The following is a 9,257-nucleotide window of genomic DNA, read 5'->3' as shown; positions in this document are numbered from 1 at the left end:
ATGTTTCAGCAAATTGTTTAGCTGCTTTTCGCCAAGATCATGTATGATAAGGAAAGCTATATATCGCTGGCGTTTTTTTGTCACTGGTGTCTATACCAGTATTTCTACATTTTAGCTTTCCCATAATGTACATGTCTTTTTCGTCTCTAGTAAGTGCTCGCATAGTAAGTATATGATCTTTAATTTCTTCATATTGAATTTTGTCAAAACAATTAAAATGACAAGAACAACCACTTGAAATTTTATCTCTAAAACGATTCAAATCAGAATTTTTACTAACCCCGGCACATCCTTAAGCTTGTTCTTGTGAAAAATTTGACGCAAGTCTGATAATGAACTCTTCATCAGATTCTATCAATTCGGGAAAAAAAAATTTCTTCATTGTCTGCTCTATTATCAGGATTAGAGTTTTGTTCTTGTTGCGGGAAGAATTCTCGAATCACTTCATCAAGATCCTAGAAATATATACATTTTTTTATTTATCGTATTAAACGTGTTTATAATCATAAATTTCTGCAGAAAATAATAACAAGATGATTCACATTGAAACAATTTCCGTTATTTTTTTTTACCGATTGAACGATTGATAACGTGTATTTACGTTCAAAAATTTATTGATTGTCAGGCCATTAGTAACAGATTTATATATTTAAAAAAATTCAATTATCTCGTCCTACTCAACTCAAACTGTAAATATAAATTTGAAATTTTAGGGCGATACAACCGGCACGAAAATGCAAGCTCTACGAGACCATCTTATACCTGCTATGGCAACATGTAAACAATGTCTATAAATATATATAGGCATACATTCTGTGTAACAGTTCGCTAATAACTGCTAGTATAACCCGAAATACACTTAACATCCACTTGAATGTTGCATGTGTATTTATAAATGGTAAGAAACTGAAAAAATAACAAAACATAATATTACAATACAATCTCTGATAAACGACCCAAACAAAAAGTATTCCTAAGAAATCATATCAAAATCACTTAAATATCATATCAAACTCACAAATTCATGATTTTGCTCTATGATTTAGACATGATCCATTTAATGAATCATACCCAAATCATAGCTGACAAATATGGAAGTATGATCCTATTGTGGTTTGTTTCTTGGTTTTGAGTCTGCTATGATTTTCTTGTGATTCTGGTATGTGCTATTATCTTAGAAGGCAACAGAGGATGCGTTTAAGATGATTCGTTAACTGCCAGATAAACTGACCATAAAGAATTCAGATTTCTGCATAACAGGAAGTTGAGTTGCAAATTTTGAATGTTCATCTTGGAGCCTATTCTCTTTTGAGAAGTGGACAGGCATAGCCTACATCCACTTCTCTTCGCAAGCCGTCATATTTTGATTCTGGAAAACGTGTAAATGTCGGAACCAAAGACGGTTTACGCTTCGACCGCTGTTTCGACTCCAGTTTCCCTCAATTTTCGTACCAAACCTATTATTTCTACATTTGAAACAATAACGCATCCATATATCACATACAAATCAACACTAACCCGCTGTCAAATCATTTTCTCAACTTCTTCATTCCGGGTTTAAATTATGTGATCGCTCGCTATAGGAGGTTTAAAAAGTAGAAAATTTAAAGTCGAAAAAAAGGTGTTTTTATTTTAATTTAAAGAGGCATAAAGAATGGTTTTACATTCTAAGACAAATAGACAAAATTCATACGATTAAATAAATGATTATGTCACATAAAACAATAAAAACCCTTCATTTTAATCTTTCTTGTATGCTATATTAATCAAAATTCGTTTTAATGTTTAAAAACAGTTGTAGAGCAAAATTTGTCACCATCAGAGATGCTTAAAAAGGGAAGAAATATCACTTTGTATTTTTGTGACTCAGTATTGGTTTGTACATTGTAAGATTAAGTTGATCAAGTAACGTTTTTGACATTATTGTCTTTATTAGGTTTCCAATTTTATCCGAAACACAAACATTTAATCTGCGCTGACCTAGATAAACAATGTGATACACAAAATTTAAACCCGGGATGTTGAAGTTGAGAAAATGATTTGACAGCGGGTTAGTGATGATTTTTTTGTGATATATGGATGCAATAATGTTTAAAATGTAGAAATAGTAGGTCTATCACGAAACTTCAGGGAAAGGCAAGAATATTAGCTATAAACTTTCAGAGTATTAGACCCAAACGTGAGGCGTTCTTGAGCATGCTGGAGAACACTGACCCTGACATCATCTTGGCCAGTGAGACATGGCTCAACTCAACCATCTACGAGAGAGAGGTCCTGCCAGATAACTATGTTTTTGCTGCTAGGAAAGACCGTCCACACAGCTCTCATGGTGGAGTAGCCATTATTACCAAGGCTAATATAGATGCCTCAGAGATTGTGTTAGATACACCCACAGAAATGGTTGCTGCGTCAATCCCTTCTAAGGATAACAGCAAACCCATCATTGTGTGCAGCATCTACAGACCCACAAACAATGATGTGGACTACACAAACAAAATGTGCGCCACACTAAGGGAGTTGCATCGAAATCATCTGGATCACACATTATGGATTGGCGGTGATGCAAATATTCCCGATATCAACTGGGCATGTGATTCAGTTGAGGGACATAACTACCCAACTACCATCAGTCAACAGTTTATAGACATATTTAGTGATCTTGGATGTCAGCAAGTCATCGACTTCCCAACACGTGGTAGTAACATCCTTGACATCTTTGCCACAAATAGACCATCCCTTCTTAATAAGGCAAGACCACTTCCAGGACTTAGCGATCATGACATTGTATTAATTGACATCAACACTACGCCACATCGACGCCGTCCAGTGAGGAGACTTGTATATCTTTGGGCCAAAGCAGACACTGAGGCTATTAATTCTGATCTGGCGGAGAATCTGGCCAAATTTCAACAACATGCCAACAACAATGCACCAGTAGATGTGATGTGGAATGACTTCAAGAAGATCTGCACTCATTCCATTAATGCACACGTACCATCAAAGTTCACTTCATGTCGATTCAACCAACCATTGTGTGATAGAAACATTCGGAGACTCAGTAGAAGGAAACGTCGTGCACATAGGAGGGCCCGCATAACAAACACCCAGAATGATTGGAGAAAATATCGTGAGGCCCAGAGTACCAACAGAAAAGAGTGTAGAAAGTCATACCTCAAATATATTAACAACATGTTAGGCGAGGAGGGCCATTCAAACAAGAAGCTATACTCGTACATCAAGAGTAAGCGCTGTGACAGTTCAGGTGTCTCCCCCTTGCGGAATGAGGGTTTGCTTCACTCCAGTCCAAAGGAAAAGGCAGAGATTTTGAATCAACAGTTTTCATCTGTCTTCCATATGGAGTCACTTAGTAACCTGCCGGACCTTGGCCAATCAACCTATCCAGGGGTAAATAACATCAAAGTCACAGAAAAAGGTGTCCTCAAACTACTAGTATTGCAAAGCTTGAACCCAAACAAGGCTAGTGGACCAGACAACATATCAGCCAGATTTTTGAAAGCAATGGCAACATCAGTGTCTCCTATACTAACCATCATATTCCAATCATCATTAGACCAAGGGAAAGTCCCAGATGATTGGAAGACTGCATATGTCACACCATTATTCAAGAAAGGAGACAAATCCAGAGCATCTAACTACCGTCCAGTGTCTCTCACATCTATATGCTGTAAGACCTTAGAGCATATTGTCCATAGCCATGTCATCAATCACCTGGAGAGAAATAACACCCTCTCAGACCAGCAACATGGTTTTAGGAAGAGACGATCATGTGAAAGTCAACTGATAACAACTATCCATGATCTAGCAAGTAGCCTCGACCAACGCCAACAGGTAGATGCAGTCTTACTTGACTTCAGCAAAGCCTTTGATAAAGTCCCCCACCATCGACTAGCCTTCAAACTGGAGCACTATGGTGTAAGGACAAACCCTGGAGTGGATCAGTAGCTTCTTATCTGACAGAAGACAACAAGTGGTTGTTGATGGAGAGATGTCATCAGCTGCTCCTGTAACATCTGGAGTACCCCAGGGCACAGTGCTTGGTCCACTACTGTTCCTGGTATACATCAATGACCTACCATCCCGAGTCAAATCAACAACAAGGCTCTTTGCTAATGACTGCTTGCTGTACCGCAGGATAGTTAATGAGGAGGACACAATCACTCTTCAAGAAGACTTAAACCAACTACAAGTATGGGAGTCTGAGTGGCTGATGAGCTTCAACCCAGAGAAATGTGAAGTAATACGCATCACCAACAAAAGGCGTATAATCGAGGCCAATTATTCCATCCATGGCCAAGCTTTGCAGTTCACCACCAAAGCAAAGTACCTGGGTGTTACCATCGACAACAAGCTCAACTGGGGACCACATATTAACAACATTACCAGGAAAGCCAACAACACCACTGCTTTCCTGAGTCGTAACCTATCTGGTTGCCCACGGTCCATCAAGGCAACCAGCTATAAGACCCTAGTGAGACCTCAGGTGGAATATGCCTCTACAGTATGGGATCATACCAACAAGACCCACATCAATAAGATAGAGGCGGTACAACGAAGAGCTGCACGATACATCATGGGCGACTATAGCAGGGAGAGCAGCGTAACATCCATGCTCAATCATCTCCATCTTGATACCCTGCAGTCCAGGCGGATAACATCACGAGCCACCATGATGTACAGGATTGTGAATGGATACATCGACATACCATCTAGTCATTTACATCCTGTAAACAGCTGTAATACTAGAGGACATACTATGAGGTTCCTACAACCATTTTGCCACTTAAAATGTTATCAGGACTCCTTCTTTCCAGCCGGAGTAGTAATCTGGAACTCACTTTCACCAGCCATAGTGACAGCTGATTCACTCGAGGCCTTCAAAGCCCGAATCAGCCCCAGATCCTACCCATTTTAATAATTGAAGAGTTTAACCAGATTTTAACGAGGCCTTCCTCAGCATGATTTTAACCTTTTAATCATGTGCGATAATGCCCAACCTTGGTGCCAGGCACATTACTGGAAGAAGAAGAAGAACTGGAGTCGAAACATGGGTCGAAGCGTAAACCGTCTTTGGTTCCGACATTTACACGTTTTCCAGAATCAAAATATGAGGGCTTGCGAAGAGAAGTGGATGTAGGCTATGCCTGTCCACTTCTCAAAAGAGAATACTTGGAGCCTAAATGTTCTGTACTTGTCAGGAAAATTTGTTATTGTTGGGCATCTAGCTCTATCTTGGCATATCTATAAAGTGAATTTATGGAAGTATTTTGGGGAAATATATTCTTATTCATTTGAGGTAAATAATATTTTATAAGGACTAATTTACAATACACTATCAAGTGATTTGTTAAGTAATGCAAACAACTAATGCATGGATGTACATGTATCATTAATTCAGACCGGGAGCTACAGACCTGCAGCTAGGTTTTATTATGTATTATTTTAATTGTACATTTCATGTAATAATTGCTAGAAGAGTTTGAAATAACAGTATAATTATCATCTAAATTATGGAGGGCTTTGATCCGTTGTTCTAATTCAGATTATATTGGCTTAACGATACAGTTCATGTGACTTATATGTATACTATTTTTCATATTTGGTAATTGACAATGTATTTCAAATATTAAAAGAATATAATAGTCTGTTGCAAATTATAAATCAAGTGTTCATTTTTTTTGTAAGAAATTATTGTATAATAATTATTGTCCTTTAACAGATCATACTAGGACCATGGTTTTGATATGAGTTGTTAGTCACAACAGATCATACCAGGACCATGGTTTTGATATGAGTCGTTTGTTACAACAGATCATTCCAGGGCCATGGTTTTCTTGCAATTTGTTTAGTTTAACAGATCATCCGAAAATCATGATCCATTAACTCATTTGCATGTGAAATTTTCCTATACCGAAATCATCTCAAAACCATGATTTACACACAAGTCATTAATATGATCCCGTAGGCTATTTTTTTCTGTTTGGGAAAACAGACAATACAAACATACAGGATTGTGACAGGTACTGGTGACCATACTTTAAAATCTCTTAGAAATCTAGCAATGTGAGCAAAATACACAAATTTAGCTATTTATACAGCTCAGTTATCTCCTACACAGTAACTTATGCAGACTAAATAAAATACACACAATATCATGTCACAATCTAGCAATACACATTTTCTACCTATGTATGAAAATACTCAACTAGTCTAGCACATGTTTACAAAAAGTTTATACGTATAAGACGAAGAAATAAGTCTCGAGAATAAAGTTATTATACTTAGAATGAAATAAGAGTGCAATTTGTTCAGTTACGTATCAAGACTAAAATCGTTTCGAGTTTCCTCTACACACTATGTAAACAATAATACTATCTTTTTGCATGTATAAAGTAGTGAACAATCAATTTACACAAATTCTAATGAAGAAAACATTATGAAAAACACTTACGCTGTGCGGGACATATATGACTGTAACAGCACTATACAAATATTGACTGGGGTTGAGGGCAACATTGATTATATTAGCCCCCGAGGGACGAAATATTGCCCGACGCAAAGCGGAGGGCAATATTTTCGTCCCAAGGGGGCTAATATAATCAATGTTGCCCGAAAACACAGTCAACATTTGTTTTGTTATATGAAAAAACAAACCAAAATTTAATAAAGTAATTGAAAACAGGTCGTCGTAATTATCTCAGCTCAACAAAGAATTCACGATTTCAATTTTGTGCAAAGTTCATTTCCAAAATATCCTCAGCATCAAACGGTCACTAGTGATATTCCGCCGACCGTAAGAATTAACACTCAGATGTTCTACCTGATTTTACTTCACAGTAATTCGCAAATCCTTACATCCGTTATGACAGCAAACCGTCGCATTGCGCGTCCGTTGTTTACTTGTCTTGACTGACTGTCTATTATGACGTCACCTTGTTTTTGGAGTCGCGAAGAGTTATTTACGTCATAATTTACGAATCCTCAAATCAGAGGCGATTATTTGAAATAGAGGGAATGTTCTCTAGATATTATTCCTCGCCGGTCAATATCAAAAAAATATTGACCGGTCAATATTTTTCGGACTAGCTAATATCACATTTATTGACTATTCGTCTATATAGAGTTATATAGTGAGAATATACTACTAAATATAACAATAATAGATATTAGATTGGACAAGAGAGATGTGTGTGTGCTCGGGAGCACATGGTTCAACGTACATACAACGTTCCTTTCCGACATGAATAAAATATCAAGACCGGACAAATTTGGAAACAGTAAAAAATACTCCGTAGACGGAACATTCTGGACATTGTTTTTATAAATTGTGGTAGAGTCAGGTATATGGCATTCCTACTAGCCCTGGCTAGTGGATTAACTCTTTAGCTCGATCGGTAGAGTGCTGGACTGGGGGTGCCAGATGACCCGGGTGCAAACCCCAGGACAGGCAATAAGTGTCTTTACTACCTAATCAAAGGGATTTTGTTGTTTTATTACAAATTAAATATTTGCGTCTCTTTTGAACTGCCAGTCAATAGACTGCGATCTATTGGACCGCCAGTCAATAGACTGCGATCTATTGGACCGCCAGTCAATAGACTGCGATGTATTGGACAGGCAACGTATATCAGAACGCGTGTATATTATAATGTTACATCCTTTCTAAGGGAATGTATATCCCTTTACATAGACGCTGTTTTTAATACTTGGTGAAACCAAATTCAATGTTATCAAAATGGAGTATCAAATAATCAACATGCAGTTTTAAAGCCTCATATAAGGTAAAAGACTATTTAACATCTAATGGGTTGAAGACTCCTCCGTCTTTGTGTAAACTAATGTTAAATTGAGATGTTGTAATGCATGCAACAAGTTTGGTGCATGTAAAAGATGAACAAAATCTTAGTATATTGCATAATGGCAGGAGAACCATCTGCAATATGCAAATTGTAAACCCGGAAAACTAAAAAGAAATTAGGTAATAAAACAATTATTTAATGCTTGAGCAGTCAATAGACCAGAATTTTTTCCCTTGGTGCAGAGAACGTTGGCCTCGGGCAATAGATCATACTGAGCTCTTCCCTTTACCTCGGGAAAAATATTCTGGTCTATTGACTGCTCAAGCATTACATTTGGAGCCCACGTTGGGACCTGGGTATTCTCTGGCTAGTGAGAGAGATTGTCTCTAGTACTTCGCCCCATAGGTGCTGGCACTCCAGGAGAGTCGGGACGCCTCTTTCCTTGGAGGGGGGGGGGGGGATAATGTACATATTCTCGTGTATTTTGCACAGCGCATATAACTTTTCCTCAAAATAAAACTTGATATCTTTTGAATGGAATGTACAGTAACAAGGTAACCTATACAGTAGTGTAAGTAGAGTTCCGAGTAAATGTTTATACGATTGTGTCAATCGATCTGTTTTGAAAGCAGGGGGTAAATTATGCTACAATTTAAATCTGCGAAAAAAGATTTACTTCTGCTTTGTGATATTGTACTAATCAAGACTTCTTATTCAGTAATTTATAAATTAAGTAAGAATTTTTACAAGATAGTATAAGTCGCCTACTATAATTTTTAAGTGCATCCGATTCTTGAATATTTCTTTTCTGGAATATTATTTCATATAATCAACATTGAATGCATAACACAATTGTACAACAGGATTTTGCAACTTTTACATGAAAATTCATTAAATCGTTCTCTTCCTGGATACTGCCATATGCACACCAACAATATTACTGACTCAAACAACGCAGCAGTTCAATGCAAAATGTAAACAAATGCAGCCAATAATAAAACTTCCGGATTCACTTTTTCGCGATTTTGACGTTAAAAGTTCACGAACTTTGACGTCGTTTTCTGACAATTGTGACGTTGAAATATAAGGGCCCTTTTCTCATGACGCCAGTCAAATGGTTTGAGGCAGTTTACGCTTTATAAACATATTTTTGCGTAAATAATTGATATGGATGTCATTCATGATAATTTTCTACCACAAAGCGCATGACAATATAATAAATTCACACACAAAGTCATTTTATTTGACGCAGCTCATAAAATCAAATACATCATTTATACAAAATTTCATGTCATTCAGGTCTATAGTATTTCAGGTCTTTAGTTTGTCCGTATACCGATCCCGATACAACGGAAAACTCCGAAAATTTTCGAATAGATTATAGTCTCGATAAAAACGCGTCTAACACGACAGTCTATAACCAACTTTTCATTTCCGAGT

Source organism: Magallana gigas, chromosome 1 (genome assembly GCF_963853765.1).
Source record: "Magallana gigas chromosome 1, xbMagGiga1.1, whole genome shotgun sequence".
In the NCBI taxonomy this organism is placed as follows: domain Eukaryota; kingdom Metazoa; phylum Mollusca; class Bivalvia; order Ostreida; family Ostreidae; genus Magallana; species Magallana gigas.
This window is presented reverse-complemented; position numbering follows the sequence as displayed.